At 46.2% G+C, this 17,244-nt stretch overlaps 1 non-coding gene across 1 annotated transcript; it reads left to right on the top strand.

Moving 5' to 3' along the window:
* The first annotated feature begins 14,187 nt into the window (after nucleotides 1-14,187).
* LOC126519932 (U2 spliceosomal RNA) lies at nucleotides 14,188-14,382 on the top strand. The gene has a single exon (XR_007596717.1). It is a non-coding gene; the product is annotated as a U2 spliceosomal RNA (small nuclear RNA).
* The last annotated feature ends 2,862 nt before the right edge of the window (nucleotides 14,383-17,244 follow it).

Genomic DNA, 17,244 nt, shown 5'->3' with positions numbered 1-17,244 from the left:
GTCTTCCAATGCGAAGAAGACATATCGCAGTTTGTCGTCGCTGTTCCAGTTGTTAAACATTGCGACTCTCTCGTACGTCTCAAGCCAGCTTTCCGGGTCCTCGAAAGTTGAACCGCGGAACGTCGGAGGCTTCCTAATCCTCTCAGGCAAAAGTCCGTGCTCCGGGGGTAGTCCTTGCACCCTGCGGCTACCTCGCTGGTTCTGGGCGACGTTGGTGTCGTCCGAGTGAGGGCTTGGGTCACGGCTTTGTGGGGGCGTCCGGTACATGAACGCAAAGCACCTCCACCAGATGTCACGTGGTGGTGACGTCAAAGAACACAGTAGCAATACTGTGAAAGGCAAAAACTAGCTTTTATTGGGCGAACCTGTGCCCGCAAAACAGGCTACACTGAAAGCACAACGAGAGCGCCGAACACAGTCGGCGATCGTCGTAAATCTGATCAGCGGGTCAAGCGCGTCGGCTTTTATAGAACAGTTGTCGAGTGTTCCAGACTAATCGTTCGGATCCGTGTCCCTTCCACAAAGTTCTACAGCATTCGCGTCCCGCGATGAAATCAGATAACATAAGGTTCGGCGACAACAGACAGCCGGGTAGAAGCATCGATACCTTTCCAGAAACTTCGGATACATGCAGGCGCGTCCCTCGCTGTGCGATTACAGTTGTTAAGCGGCGAAATGGGGTCGCCCGATAAAGATAAGTACACGTGTCAATATGCGTACGTGACAAATGGGAGGATGATGTCCCAGTTTGTATGCTTCGATGAAACGTACATGGCGAGCATATCACCAAAGGTGCGATTGAAACGCTCTGTAAGTCCGTTAGTTTGAGGATAGTACGCCGTGGTGGTCCGGTGAACTATGCGGCATTGAGCAAGCAGAGCTTCAACCACCTGCGACAGAAACGCACGGCCTCTATCACTCAGCAGCTCCCGAGGTGGCCATGACGAAGAATGAAACGATGGAGCAGAAAGGATGCAACGTCACTGGTGGTCGCTGCAGGTAGAGCAGCGGTTTCGGCATAGCGTGTAAGGTGATCAACTGCTACAATAACCCATCGTTTTCCAGCGGGTGTTAGTGGTAGCGGCCAGTACAGGTCCATTCCCACACGGTCGAAGGCACGAGCAGGACACGGAAGCGGCTGTAATAAATCGTGGGCGGGATGAGGCGGAGAATTGCGGCGTTGGCATTGCGGGCACGAGCGGACAAACTTTTGGACAAAAGTAAAGATTCCTCGCCAGTAGTAACGTTGCCGCAGGTGCTCATACGTCTTTAAAACGCCTACGTGTGCACATTGTGGGTCAGTATGGAAAGACGCGCACATGTCGGAACGCAAAGTCCTAGGGATAACCAGGAGCCACTTGCGACCATTGGGCTGGTAGTTGCATCGATACAAGAGGTTATCCCGGACCGCAAAACGGACAGCCTGGCGACGCAGGGAGCGGGAGATGGGAGATGCAGGCGAACCAGAAAGGAGATCCAGAAGAGAGGCCACCCAAGGATCTTTGCGCTGTTCTGATGCGCAGGTGTCGATGTCGACCGAGGATATCGCCTCAATGGTGAAGAAGGAGGCCGTGTCGGCTGGCAGCGGAGAGCGGGACAGAGCGTCGGCGTAAGTGTGCTTGCGACCTGAGCGGTAGATGACGTGTATATCGTATTCTTGAATGCGCAGCGCCCAGTGGGCAAGGCGTCCGGACGGGTCGGTTAAAGAGGATAACCAACAGAGGGCGTGATGGTCAGTAACGACATGGAAAGGCCTGCCGTATAAATAAGGACGAAACTTCCCGAGTGCCCCAACGAAGGCCAGGCATTCTTTTTCTGTGACGCTGTAATTGCTTTCCGCTTTGGTCAGCGCATGACTGGCATAAGCAACGACGTACTCGGAGTAGCCAGACTTGCGCTGCGCAAGGGCAGCGCCATGGCCAATACCACTGGCCTCGGTATGCACTTCAGTTGGACCGGTGGGGTCGTAGTGTCGCAGTATAGGCGGAAGCGTCAGGAGACGGCGTAAGGTCACGAACGCGGTGTCGCATGCAGGAGACTAGGAGGATAGGTCGTTGGTGCCACTTAAGAGTTGTGTCAGAGGTGACATTATCGAGGGAAAATTACGAAAAAAGCGTCTGAAGTAAGAACAGAGGCCGATGAAGGCGTGGAGTTCTTTGAGTGTCATAGGTTTCGGAAATTCTGCCACGGCGTGAAGTTTGGATGGGTGGGGGCAAATGCCGTCTTGTGATACGACGTGACCCAGAGTAATGAGCTTGCGCGCGGCGAACTGGCACTTTTTCAGGTTCCGTTGCAGGCATGCGTTGGTCAAGGACGTCAACACTTGCCTAAGGTGAAGAAGATGCGTGCTGAAATCAGGGGCGAACACAACGATGTCGAGGATATAGCACAAATACGTGCTCCATTTTCGGCCGCGCAAGATATTGTCCATCATTCGTTCAGGTAGCAGACGCATTGCATAAGCTGAATGGCATCACATTAAATTCGTATAAACCATCCGGCGTAGTTTTAGGGCGATCAACTGCTGACATCGGTACCTGCCAGTAGCCCGAGCGTAAATCCATCGAAGAGAAGAATTGAGCGCCTTGCAAGCTGTCCAGACCGTCGTCAATGCGTGGTAGAGGGTAGACATCTTTTCGCGTTATCTAATTAATACGGCGATAATCGACGCAGAACCGAATAGAACAATCTTTTTTGTGACGAGAACCACCGGTGATGCCCACGGGCTAATGGAAGGTTGAATGACGCCCCGCTGAAGCATGTCGTCCACGTCCTCACTGATCACCTGACGTTCCTTGGCGGATACGCGGTACGTACGCTGCCGCAATGGCGCGTTGGAGCCAGTGTCGATGTGGTGGCTGATGGTTGACGTGCGACCCAGGGTAGGCTGAACGACATCAAAAGAAGAACGGAACTGGGCAAGCAGGTGAAGAAGCTGGGAGCGCTGCTAGGAAGTAAGGTCATCGGCAATGAAAGGTGTGAATAATTCAGGTGGTGGCGGAGCAGAAGTGGAAAGTGCACAGACCTCAGTGAGCTCTGTATACGAAGCATCCGGCACGTCGAGTATAAACATGTCATCAAGAGGCTGAACCTGGCCAAGTGCTTCACCGCAAAGAGCCGTCAGGGCTGTAGGAAGCGGATTGCAGACAACGATGGCGCTGAGACTGGCTGAAATGTCAAGCGTGGCGAAAGGGAGGGGAACATTTTTGCGGGTTATGAAGAGTTCCGAAGGAGTGAAGAGGACAGTGCTTTCAGAGACAGCGCCACAGAAGACGGGAACAACAGCAGACAAGTGCGGCGGTATGGCGATGTGTTCCCGAAGGACTAGCTGAGCGGGAAGACATGTGGCGCCGACGACGGCTACGTCACACAGAGGCGATAATTCGACTTTAGCACGTGCAGAATTGATGACGGCGTTATTTCGCGCAAGAAAGTCCCACCCAAGTATCACGTCGTGAGAGCAGGACTGGAGAACCACAAACTCTACAATATAGACAACGCCCTGAATAACAACTCTAGCTGTGCATGCTGCAGAAGGCTGCACTGGCTTGGCGCTTGCTGTGCGAAGAGAAAACCCAGAAAGTGGCGTCGTAACTCTTCGTAAGGCGCGAGAGACGCGTTCGTTTAGGACAGCAACGGTGGGGAGGCCGTCCACAGTAATGTCGACAACGTTCGAAGGCGACAATGGAGGACTTGTACAGATCGATGGCGACGCAGTTCTTGCCTCCTAAACTGCGGCGCTTTGTTTTCCTCTTGCGTGGGTGAAGGGCGCCGAAGCATGGGGGATAACGAGCGGTGACGCGGGGTAGGCGAACGACGTGTAAGGACCGGGCGCTCGGCTGGTGGCCTGTTCGACTGCCGATTAAAATAAGTGTCTTAAAAAGGTTGCACGTCGGCGTAGGGAGGCGATTGAACCAACCCATCAGAGTGCAGCATGCGGCGGCGGCAGAGTCGTGCAACATGGTCGAGAATACCGCAGGCATAACATATGGGCCTCTGGTCTTGTGTGCGCCAAGGATTAGCAAACGCAGGAGCAGGTCGATGAACGGGATGACCAACGGGTGGCAGCGGCCGTGGATGTAGCGCAACGAGTGGTTGACGAGGAGGCTGCGCGGCGACGGATGCGTAAGTAGGTGGCGTTGCGCAATGTACAGCTGATGCTACATTGGTAGAGCCTCAGCTACTTGAGGCTGCGCGGCGACGGATGCGTAAGTAAGTGGCGTGGCGACAGGGTACTGCTGATGCTGCATAGGTAGAGCCTCAGCAACTTGCTATTCAATAACCCGCCGGAGCGTAGGGGCGAGCTGTGTAGGAGGCTGTGACGGCAGCGGCTGCTGTAGCTCAGCGAACGGCATTAGAGATAGCTGACGTGCAATTTCCTCCCGCACGAAAGCTTGGATTTGTGTGAGCAGGGGGGAGCGATGAGGGAGGGCGGTCATGGACGAGAGGGCGTCGTCAGCCACTGAGGGGCGCCTGGTCAAATCGCGCTGCCTTTTCAACTCGTCGTAGCTTTGGCACAAGTTTATGAGCTCTACTACGGTGCGAGGGCTCTTGGCGATCAACATTTGAAAAATGTCATCGGCGATGCCCTTCAAAATGTGCTTCAATTTCTCATTTTTGGGCATAGAAACATCCACACGTTTGCACAGGTCGAGAACCTCTCCGATGTAACAGGTGAATGTTTCAGCGGGTTGTTGTGCTCGCTTTCGTAACCGCTGCTCGGCGCGCAACTTGTGGACGGCGGGGCGACCGAAAACTTCAGCGAAACTGGCCTTGAACGCGGACCAGGACTGAAAGTCGGCTTCGTGATTCCTAAACCACAGGTGAGCGACTCCAGCAAGGTGGAATATGACGGCATTTAACTTGGCGGTATCATCCCATCGATTGTGCAAGCTCACCGGTTCTTACGTAGCCAACCAGTCATTCACATCATGTTCATCCGTTCATTCGCGGAAACCGCTGGATTGCGTTGCGGGGCAGCGCCAGAGCAGGCAACTGGGTGTGGCGGCGACGTCGGCTGGGGAGAGTCAGGCACGACGGGAGGCAGAGTCCGAGACCGGAGTTCCAGGGTGTAGATGTTCTTGAGTACCCCGCACCTTCCACCAGTTGTAATGGGTGCACTGAAAAGTTCCGAGGGTAACGTCTCTTCGTAACCGAGGAGGCAGGTGACGCCGAGCAGGAACAGCTGGTTGCCCGAACGGCTCACACTCGTGCCAAGCACTCGCGATCCGCCTGGCCCACTGGTTGCACAGCAGGCATGGAAGAGACGATCTGGCTGGCCTTGTTCTTGTGCTCTTCTTCTCCATTACAGATTGAATTTAATTAGTACATTGCATCGGCAATACTGTAGTAGCTGCGATGCATAGTTTGTACGCGGATGTGTAGTGTGCCAGTGAACTGTGTGTCTCGTTGAACGTACAGAGAGATTTAGAGTTAAGTTGGCTAATGTACGTAGTATCGGCTGTTATGAATTAATTCTTATCTAAATGTAATTAAAAGATAATATTAGTAGAAAGTTTCAGTGTTTAAAGCCTTATGCCTTGAAAAAGATTCGAACGTATGTACACTGTATGATATATCTGCATTGCAACGCATGGCCTTTTTTTCGCAATATCATTAAATTATGTAATGATTTATTGGTCCTCATACACCTTAATTAAATTACAGTAGCGCATATGTGAAATGACAAGAACGTTGTATATAATAATTTTTTGTTCTGGTAAAATACGTTGAGATTTTCTTAAGATTTCAACTAAATTTAAAAAGCTTATTTCATAAGTGATTGGTATGGGTCTTCCAGAACCTGCATTCCTGAAATACAGCTCGCAATGTCTTTGGAAAGAATAGCATCCTATTTTATGTAGAAACCTATTTAGGTATAGTATCCTATTGAGGTATAAGGAATTTAGCACAGCGCATGCGGTAAATTTGGCTCGGAAAACAACACCTTTTGTCTCAGAATATTTCATTCGTAAAGAGTTTTCTACCGTCCATTTGCACACACTACTTAAGTCTGTCATTTGCCAATGCTAAGATATCATAAACATTCATTCCAGAAAACAATACGCTGGTGTCATCTGCTTAGATATTACATTCTATGGAACTGTGGACCCATGACGTCGTTTATAAAGATTAAAAAGAAAAGTGGGCCAAGTATACCACGTGGCATAACGCCATGTCTAATTTTTGGTAGTGCGGACTGTTCTTTATTGATACACGCTAGTGGCAGCTCGGTCAAGTAAATGTGAATAAATTGAACACGACACTGTCAATGCCATAGCATTTTATTTTATAGAGTAATGTCACAAGCTTTATGGTATGAAGGCATTGGAGAAATCTATGAGAACGCCTAACATTAATCTTTTTGCTTCAATGTTTCTAAAATTGAATATTTTTGACGTCGCAAGGGACAGTGGGTTCAGAGTCAAGGTCTCAAACCGATCGGTGATGGTGTTGTAATGAGATGTTCACAAAAAAATCTCCAATGTACACCCGGCCACAAAATATTACGGACCATGAGATCTGAGAAAATGCTGATTATCTCCGCGACCACACAACGCAGCCTGGTATTTGCATTTCGGGCCTCGACTAGAATATGTTAACAACATTGCCGTATACAGTTTTACTGGCTACTACTACAAGCTGCCCGGGAATCGAACTTTTTCTGAGATCTCGTGGTCCGTAAAGTTTTGTGGCCGGGTGTACAATAAAGATAATCATCTCTATACCTTTGCGAACACTAGAAATATTGAAATCGGCCTGTAATTGCCCGGATAATTTTTCTCTCCCCCTTTATGTAATACAGTTAATTTGGCGGTTTTCATACGTTGAATAACAGTACCGATACCTAAAGCAACATTGTATGGAGTGCTATATACGAACCGAAGAGGTCAATATCAAAAATAATAGGTTGTAGTTTTAAGCCATTCAGGTCCTCACTGTTACTTACTTTAAAGCGTCTAAATATGTCAATTCCCTGATGTTCATTTGTTGGTCTGGCAAATAGGAAATTATGTTTGGAAAGAGGCAGATAGCTTGGAACTCGGCACCCTATATATTATTTCCGAGAGTAGTAAAATGCTCATTGAATTCGTAAGCCAATTCAATCCTTCTGATATCCACCAAGTAGATGGAAATAAATTTATTCTATTCTATTCTATATCGTAAGCTCATCAACATATTCAGCATTTATTCACCATCATCAGCACTGAACTTGTTCATCATCTCCTTCCCGTTTACTGCGCCATCAAACAAATTAAAATTGTAGCCAAGTTTAGACTGTCCCTGGGGTTTAGTTAAATTATTTCTGTATACTTTGAAAGCCTTGAAAGCAGCTGGACCACATCCTGTAAGGAACACATTAGGAAGCCTTGTTTTTTTATCATTTTAAGGACGGAAGCGGTTATCCATGGCTTACGTGCACGATTAAGTTTTTTCAGACTTTTATAGAGAAATTCATTTTTTTTATAGCGAGCATAAGATCTCTATAGAACAGTTGTGCGCTACACCAGACGAAAAAGTCGTCTGATGATCAGTCGCAAATTATTGAGTTAATTTCACCTCCGAAAGAGAAGCGTTAATAAAAGTCCGTTGAAATTTTATTTGTCGCAGCACGTTCTCTTTTTGTTTCAGGTGTATAGTCAAAACAAGGCATATGGGTTGGTGGTCACTTACTGACGTGTCAAGAACACTGGAAGAACACGACTCCTAAGTCGGAGCGTTTGTTAGGAATAAATTTCTTTCAGTTGCACTTGGAGTAATTCTGGTAGAAATCGAAATTTTATTTGAAACGAAATTTGAATTAAACAGAGCCGATAACTCTGAGCGCTCTGTCGTGTTCTCTGACACATAAATATTTAGGGCGCAGCCCATGACTAATGTGTATTTTTCGTCCCTGTATTATTGTGGAAAAGTTCTAAAGATAGTGAAGTAAGTTGTTACTGTTGGCAACTGGTGGACAGTACACTGCAGAGAACGAAAAACGTTCACGCTTTAAGGAAACTATTTCTATGCCATTAGAACAAAGCACCAACTCTTTCATATATTCACATGTAACCCCAGTTTTAACATAGATGCAGATACCACCACCTCTTCTTTTTTTCTCTATTTAGTCTAATTAGATTTTATCCCTAAATATCAATAGCATCTGCGTCATTTTGATACCATGCGTCATTTCGATTCAATGTCCAAGGAGTCAGGAATGTCGTTTACTGTTTGCTTTAGGTCCTCATTTTGAATTTATGGAAGCAGCTGTATTTCAATATTTATAATCCTGGAGTATTGTTCAAGCTCTACAATTTCTCTCCTACTCTTTAAATTGTTTCCGCAGCGTGTTCATTTTACCTGCGATAGCGTTCATTTTCACATTTCATGCCCCCCGTTCCCTTTGGAACACCACACTCCACACCTTTTCTTAAGGTTTCCAATCCTTGATTCATGAAAGCACTCGAATCTAGAAATATATGCTTCCTTAATTCGATCGCAAATGTCCCGAGCCTCGCAACCAGTTCATTAAAATCTTTACCACCTCTTTCATGCTGATGGGCTGCCTTTCTGCAAGGACCCTAGCGACTTCGTTTAAGCTACGGGAGTCGCTATCGCTCATTGTCTCATAACAAACACAGCACAAGGGGAATTACTTCTATGGTACAGGACATGTGGGTACAGAGCTCGCGTTACAACACTCAATTCGCTGTAAAGATGGCACTCTTGGCAGCAACAGTAACAGCCCATAAACTGTACAATTTTAGAGAAATGAAATTATAAAATCAACCTGCGAAATTGCAGAATACCTGGACAGCAGTCGTCCCTCTGCCGTCGCCGCCGCTGCCAAAGAGAAACAGTGAAAAAAAGAGCAAACAACCGGTACAGTCACAGCCCCCTATATATATGCTACAGCCCTCCGAGATGAAAGTTGATGGCGTTGACCAAGGAATGAAAAGCTGGCAGCACGTAAAAGTGGATGGCACCCATCGGCGAAGTTTGTCAGTAGAATTCAGCAAGCTCCGGACATAAGCTGCAAAATTGCAGCATAGCTGATTAGTAATCTTCTCTCCGCCATCGGCATTCGTTCGGTCGCGACTAGAGTTCTGAATTCGCAACAAGAACTTTAATGGTGACAACGACTATGACGTCGCATTAGCAACTCTCTATTGTGACGACAGACACTTTCTGTCGTGGCGTTGGAAGTTTGCGACTTCCTATCAAAGCGACGTAAGTTCTCATGTCGCAACAGAAGCGATTTCCATCGTGACGCTTTAAAATTGCTTCAGTGTCACATCCGTGTTGCACTCTGTACTTTTAACTTGTGCGGTATTCAATCCTGAGTTATCTGAATCCCGCAATGTTGATAGCACCGACACTTGCATTAAAGTCGACATGGCCAACTGTCGTAATTTTGCTGTGACGACGAGGTGCCTGAAAAAGCCCTATCCGCTTCCTCTAAACCTGCCGTTGATCGAAATCATTGCATCTGCGGCAAGGCCGATCCAAATAGCTCGCAAAGCTTCGGGCGAAAAGGGGTTTAGTACAAATTGCCACACACATCAGCAAGGGTGGTTACGGGAGTAGCCATTCAAGGGCGACTAATTTGAGAGAACCACCATTGGGAAAGAAAAAAAGCGATTTTGAATTCAAGCAAGAAGCAGTTATATTCATTAAATGAAAATAATATTCCTGGTTAATATTACGTATTTGTGCCGAGTTGAGAAATACAAGTTTATTTAATTTTAATATTACTATTACATTTCTTTTCAGCGCCCATCATTACAGGCAGCGTTGACGGCGCTGTCACTCGCAATTAAATGCACCTCTTGAAATGTGCACACAGGCGCGCACACAATGTTGACCTGTTGAAACACGCCCGCCTCACATGTTGTGCTTTTTTGCTTGTCGAAGTTTGCCTGAATTCGGTGACGGGGGTTGTTTCATCGTTTTTTAACCTGTTCAATCGAAGTAGTAAGTTACAACCACCAGATAATCGCGTAGTTGCTTTCGTGTGACTGCGCTGGCCGACGGTCCTGGCATCCGACGATAGGATCAGCACTGTACACCTGAAGCTTTCGTGGGCCTCCAAATAACGTATGTTGTGTGCAGGGGCGCAATTTCAACAATCGTATGGCTGGCTTTTTCCTGCGTCGCTTTCCACACTGAAAGCCCGAAACGCCCATCAAATTGAATGGCGGGGCATTTGAATATATAGGTCTAAAGGCAGGTCAACAAAACAAATTTCGAGCCTTCGAATACAAAATTATGTTCCTTCTGTTGTTAACGGATATGGTGTCACATTATTTTTTCTTCCGCCGAAGTGTTCCCTCCACATACAGATGGCGCTAAGCCGCATGAACGGCCGAAGAACCACCATGTTTTGAACGTATCGGCTCCTATGGAAGCTTGGCTACCTGGTATATTTACTTTGTGTGCGGCAATGGTTGCGTATCCGTTTTCTGTTATTTTGTAAGATGTGACAGGCAGGCTTGTGTACTTGCACGTACTGCTACGCTGACACCTTAGTTAATTGTCCAGAAATGTTGCATAAGCTTTCGTCAAGCGGAAAAGATGTTTTCGGTTGTTGCACAAACTTGTGTGAAAATCTGTTTCACTCGGGTGTCGGTATTCTGGCACAAGTGCCGTCGTGAGAAACCGGCAAGCTTTCTAAATGAGCAATTTTTCGCGCATGTTTATGTAGCTGTTTTGCGCTGAACACAATTAGATGCGCACTCAAAAACGCAAAGAGCGAGAGACAGCTGTACAAATTGGAAGTAACAGCCCTATTAGTGTCCCCAGGAGTACTTGTAGATGGTAACAACACTTTTGCTTTTCTAGAGAGGCGACAGTTGATGTGGCAGTGTTAAAGGCTCCCATCATGCAGATGTAAACATCAGCGTAGGACAAGATTTTTAGTGTTGACATTGCCATAATGCACAAGTACAAGCCCGTTTGGCCTGGTGTAGTGGTAAGATGCTTGGTTCAGAATCGCGAAGTTCTGAACCTGTGAGGTTTTACCCGTGAGGTTCTTCTAGCTTTTTACTTTTCTGCACTAACGAATTTGCCTAGGTCTAAATAGTTCTCCGTCTATTCTTAACTAAATATTGATCAAGAACTACAGAACGTCAATGTACAGGACTTTAGAATACAAACAGACGTCAAACAACAAAACGTAGGAAAATGGGACACGCTGCAATTTCCTATTGTGCTTTTCAACCGTGAATGCAGGAACTTCCATCACCTTCATGCAGTTTTGACCAACAACAGTTGAGCCTCTCGGCTTGTCGCTTTCTCGTTCATAAAACAGTTGTGTTTATAGCCAAAATTAGGCAAAATAGCAGATATCTAAGTAGAACACATATACAGCACACATACACCTACGATTTTCCTATATATAGGTTGTCTAATCAGGAACTTAGACAGTAAAGTGCTCACAAAGAATGAAATAACTATCCATGAGTAGCATCACAAGAGAAAGATTGAAAGTGCTAAAAAGATGTACGTATTTGAATTAAAGAACCCTTCTGGGAGGCAAGCAATATCAAAAATCGGTTATCCTTCGGAGCGCAATCCTTATAGCAATGTAGGAGGGTTTCAGTGAATGCAGGGCGACGCAAGTGAAGTTTGTTTTATGTATACAATGCCATTATTATAAAAAAGCCTTTTCAAATACGTATTTCATTTCACTTAACTGCTTCATCAGCACAAATACGTAAGACATCCCTCGTACATCTTAAGAATTATACGATGAGGCACCGGGGTGTATAATGAGGCAATGCGGATGACGAGGCACTGGGGAGTATACATACCCAAGTATTGTCGTAGAATCATCATCATCATCATCATCAGCCTGGTTACGCCCACTGCACGGCAAAGGTCTCTCCCATACTTCTCCACCAACCCCGGTCATGTACTAATTGTGGCCATGCCGTCCCTGCAAACTTCTTAATCTCATCCGCCCACCTAACTTTCTGCCGCCCCCTGCTACGCTTCCCTTCCCTTGGGATCCAGTGTAACCCTTAATGACCATCGGTTATCTTCCCTCCTCATTACATGTCCTGCCCATGCCCATTTCTTTTTCTTGATTTCAACTAAGATGTCATTACCTCGCGTTTGTTCCCTCACCCAATCTGCTCTTTTCTTATCCCTTAACGTTACACCTATCATTCTTTCCATAGCTCGTTGCGTCGTCCTCAATTTGAGTAGAACCCTTTTCGTAAGCCTCCACGTTTCTGCCCCGTAGGTGAGTACTGGTAAGACACAGCTATTATATACTTTTCTCTTGAGGGATAATGGCAATCTGCTGTTCATGATCTGAGATTGCTTGCCAAACGCACCCCAGCCCATTCATATTCTTCTGATTATTTCAGTCTCATGATCCGGATCCGCAGTCACTACCTGTCCTAAGTAGATGTATTCCCTTACCACTTCCAATGCCTCACTACCTATCGTAAACTGCTGTTCTCTTCCGAGACTGTTAAACATTACTTTAGTTTTCTGCAGATTAATTTTTAGACCAGCTCTTCTGCTTTGCCTCTCCAGGTCAGTGAGCATGCATTGCAATTGGTCCCCTGAGTTACTAAGCAAAGCAATATCATCAGCGAATCGCAAGTTACTAAGGTATTCTCCATTAACTTTTATCCCCAATTTTTCCCAATCCAGGTCTCTTAATACCTCCTGTAAACACGCTGTGAATAGCATTGGAGAGATTGTATCTCCCTGCCTGACGCCTTTCTTTATTGGGATTTTGTTGCTTGCTTTATGGAGGACTACGGTGGCTGTGGAGCCGCTATAGATACCTTTCAGTATTTTTACATACGGCTCATCTACACCCCTGATTCCGTAATGCCTCCATGACTGCTGAGGTTTCGACAGAATCAAACCCTTTCTCGTAATCAATGAAAGCTCTATATAGGGTTGGTTATATTCCGCACATTTCTCTATCACCTGATTGATAGTGTGAATATGATCTATTGTTGACTAGCCTTTACGGAATCCTGCCTGGTCCTTTGTTTGACAGAAGTCTAGGGTGTTCGTGATTCTATTTGCGATTACCTTAGTAAATAGTTTGTAGGCAACGGACAGTAAGCTGATCGGTCTATAATTTTTCAAGTCTTTGGCGTCCCCTTTCTTATGGATTAGGATCATGTTAGCGTTCTTCCAAGATTCCGGTACGCTCGAGGTCATGAGGCATTGCATATACAGGGTGGCCAGTTTCTCTAGAACAATCTGTCCACCATCCTTCAACAAATCTACTGTTACCTGATCCTCCCCAGCTGCCTTCCCCCTTTGCATATCTCCCAAGGCTTTCATTACTTCTTCCGGCGTTACCTTTGGTATTTCGAACTCCTCTAGACTATTTTCTCGTTCAATATCGTCGTGGGTGCCACTGGTTCACTAGATAACGTTCTAGCGTTAAACGTTGCCAGGTTCATATTCCAATGGCGGCCTGTCCGGAGCCAGTGATTCTTAGCACCCTTTGCTGCGTCGCAGGTCTGACCACCGCCATGGTCAGCTGCTTCGCAGCTGCTGGAGACTGAGGGCCGGGGTTTGATTGATGTGTTCATATAGGAGGTTGTGGCCAAGTACTGCACCGGGGTGGCCAATCCTGCTCTGGTGAGGGAGTGTGTTACCGGTTCTGGTCACCGGGATCAGGCCACACTCCATGCATGTTTGTGCAATTTTATCATCACGCGAATTTTTTTTAATCCGGTGGAAAATTGCCGGCACCGGGATTCGAACCACGGACCTCTTGCACGCGAGGTGGGTGTTCTACCTGTACGCCACCGCTGCACCTCGCAGAATGTGGTGTGACAACTTTTACTAACCAATGACGGTACGCAGAACAAACACGCACCTCTCCGTACTTCCAGGGAGCACACTGCTTCCCTGTAGACAAGGCGACCGTGCGTTAGTCGACTTCCTCCTGTGTAGTAATTATCGTGAGGTCGGCCGGAAACTACAAGCGGTCGCACACAACACAGGCCACAGAAAATTGATTCCACACAAGCTCCCTCTGAAACCTGCCCGTTGTTCAGCGGAAAAGTTCTAAGTTCGCTGGGTCGAGACCACATGGACAGTTCGCATTTCTTTGAGCCTCGCGGTTCTGGCGGGCAGCACCCTCACGGGACCGCCACTACGGGAGAGCGTATGGAAAGGATAGGAGATATTCAACCGCTTGAAAGGCCGACAAAGAGGACGATGCCAACGTAGACATGGCAGACGTGGGTCAAAGTGTAGTATCTGTTCTTACCAGCTTAATACCTGATAGAGGTTCTATTTGAAAGTAAGATATGAAACTTACTTTTTCCAAATTGGCGTAGTGGTCAAATCCTGTTTGACCTCCGCTGTGCGTCGGCCCGGTACTGCAGTACCTTCTGGATTGTCCTATGACTGTGGGAAAATTCTCGATCTACACGGCTCGATAGACAAACGCAATTTTTTCCAGGAGCTAGCTATATGCTGCTTCGCTCAGAAAGTGCCAGGAAAATGCCTAGTCAGGACTTTGTAACATTCATTGCAACCTCCAGCACGTTAAAACTTTATCAAAAAGCAATTATTCACTGGGTGACGGAGTAGTTGAAAAAGTGACCACAAGATTTACCGAACATGCCAATTTAAAAAAGGAGCACTATTGTCAGGGTAAGCGCTAGCACGAGGAGGGAGATTTAAATATTCTCCGAACGCTAAAGTTCACTCATTTCATTACAATACAGATGGTGGGTCTCTTTCGAATATTAATTTTCCAATGAAATGTTGCATAGTTTCAGTGAGCCTGCTGGAAATGGCATACAATACACATATGCAAAGATCTGGGAAAGCGCAAGGCCATTTTACTTACATTGTCAGCACTTATCGAGATTTACAAATGGAATAATACCAAGGACTTCAGCAACAATATTACTAAAGTCCTTGTTGTATGGTTGTTTTGCAAACACACGCATTTAAAAACACAAAACAACCTTCCAGTGGAGCATGAAATATGAAGGAATTGAGTTTATTGTGCTATCTGCTCATTGGCCAAATCAATGGGAATGTTTCTAAGCTTCGCAATTATGAAAAAAGCTTGGCTATACCGGCAGCACCAATGCCTGTCATATTTCTTACAGCCCAACATAGCATCAATCTAACATAGGCAAGGCCACAGAACGGATATGTGCGTTAAAGCTACGCTTAACATACAGCCTGAATAATCGCACGAATGATGAGTCAAAGTTGCCAAAGAATTGACATAACTTTTTTTTGTAAATAAAACTACTAACACACCACTACATATCTGAAACCTTTCTAACCCTTTGTGGTTGTCTCCTATCACACATTGGTAACTTCATGACTGAGGGAGCACCTTTGGAAAATTTAGCGTGTTAACCTTGAACTCAGATTTGGTGTCTGTAATTAGGAGGTAAGGTAAAAAATACTAACAAATACATGCTGCAGTGAAACTTCGTTATAACGAAATGGGCTATAACGAATTCTCGAACATAATAGAATTAAATTGTCTAAAAACTTTTTGTATATATCCAGGTTTCAAACCTTGTTTCTACGAAGTAGTTAACCTGCCGAGAGATATACCAAACTTAATTGCTCTTCGAAACAAGAAATGCCTGACTGCTACAATTTAATACGTCGCTTTCGACGGGGTAGAGCCCACATTGAGTGCCAATGATTAAAATTCTTGCGTACTTGCATTGAATGCACCGCCGAGCAGTGGCCCTCAGCGGGGTGCCGAACCAAAACCGTAACGGTACCCGAATTTTTGGCAGGAACCGTGTCTGAACCGAGCCCGTCTTTTTTCCGCCATTTTGGAACTGAATCCGAACCGGAATGAATCGAAGAAACAGATCACAACCAGTTCGGGAACGGAGATTTCGAGTAGAGCAGTCTGGGTAAAGAATAACTTTATTTACTGGGAGCACTGTTGAGAAAAATGGGAGACGCTGCTGATAGAAAATGCGGCATTATCGTCCATCCACGCCTTATACATCCTCATAGAAGTGTCATAAGTAGTAAAAGCAAGTTCATTTTCGTCAAGTTATCAGCGTGTTATGGTTACCATCTGTCACAAGAAAACGGCGCACATATGAAAATGTTTACGTGGTTTGAATAAACACGCTGGCGTGCGCCATAGAGGTCTCCAGAACGATGGGAAGAAATCGACTCGCGGCCGCCGGAGAGCGTGTAGCCTTTTAAACAGTGTTAAGTGGATCCATCTCGACTTTTCCTCGTTGGTGGCGGTGTCGCGTTATAGAAAACCGACTCGAACGCCTTGGGACTTGTTTACGCGGCTCGCCAATAGCGACGCGCGTTTCGACGGGAGAGTGAGAAAAAACGCTGTTCTACAGTGGCTGCTATGTGTATGCGCCCCACTGCTTTCGCGTGAATTGATTAACAGATGTGGCACGCTGTACAAGCGAAGGATGATTAGCACTGTTGACCAAATTCCTAGCTTTTAAGAAGTTGAGGAAATGCTTCCACTCGACTCGTTGGTCAACACCACCGAAAAGGTGCCGAGCAAAACAGCATCTGGTGACCATATTGGGGCGTCTTGGTGGGATAGTCGGCGGCGATTGAGTACAATTAATAGCGGCAGCGGAATATGCCTCCAGTAGTTGCCGAGCTGCGGATGAACTTGAGGCCTTCGTTATTGAAAGATGATTGCCCGTAACCACCTAACGACAGTTCATTGAAAGTCGAAGAAGTACAGAACTTTAGATGACTTCGAGCAGGTGCCTAGAATAAGCAAGCATTCCAATATACTGAACTATTGGGAGAAAGAAAAGTCGTGGTGCCCAGACCTGTATTTCCTCGCCACATTAGCACTTTCGGTACCACCCACACAAGTTATCGTCGAGAGGGCATTTTCAGGTTTAGGTTCATCCTTTCTAGTCATTGAACGAGCTTCAATCCAATAACCCTTGACGACATACTCTTCTGTCGTTTTTTTTTATTCTGCCAAATAATAATTTCCAGCAGCATTGACAGAGCACACAATAATATGTTTTGTAGCGGCAGATGTGCCGCATTATGCTTATTGGTAATGATACAATCCAACAATAACTTCTAAGCTAACAGTGCTTGCGCAAGAAGATAGGCTGGAATGTTATTTTTGAGCTGAAAACAAATTTGCACGAATAAAATTGATAACGGTTATACGCGCGAAATAATTACGTCGTATATCTGTAATAGTGTTTTATTATGAGCTGAGAAACACCACATAAACAGCAGCCTAGCAGCAACGAACAGCCCGAGCTCTCTTGC

Source organism: Dermacentor andersoni, chromosome 5, assembly GCF_023375885.2.
Source record: "Dermacentor andersoni chromosome 5, qqDerAnde1_hic_scaffold, whole genome shotgun sequence".
NCBI classification, from domain to species: Eukaryota; Metazoa; Arthropoda; class Arachnida; order Ixodida; family Ixodidae; genus Dermacentor; species Dermacentor andersoni.
The sequence above is the reverse complement of the archived record's forward strand: the minus strand, read 5'-3'. Positions and strand labels throughout refer to the sequence as shown.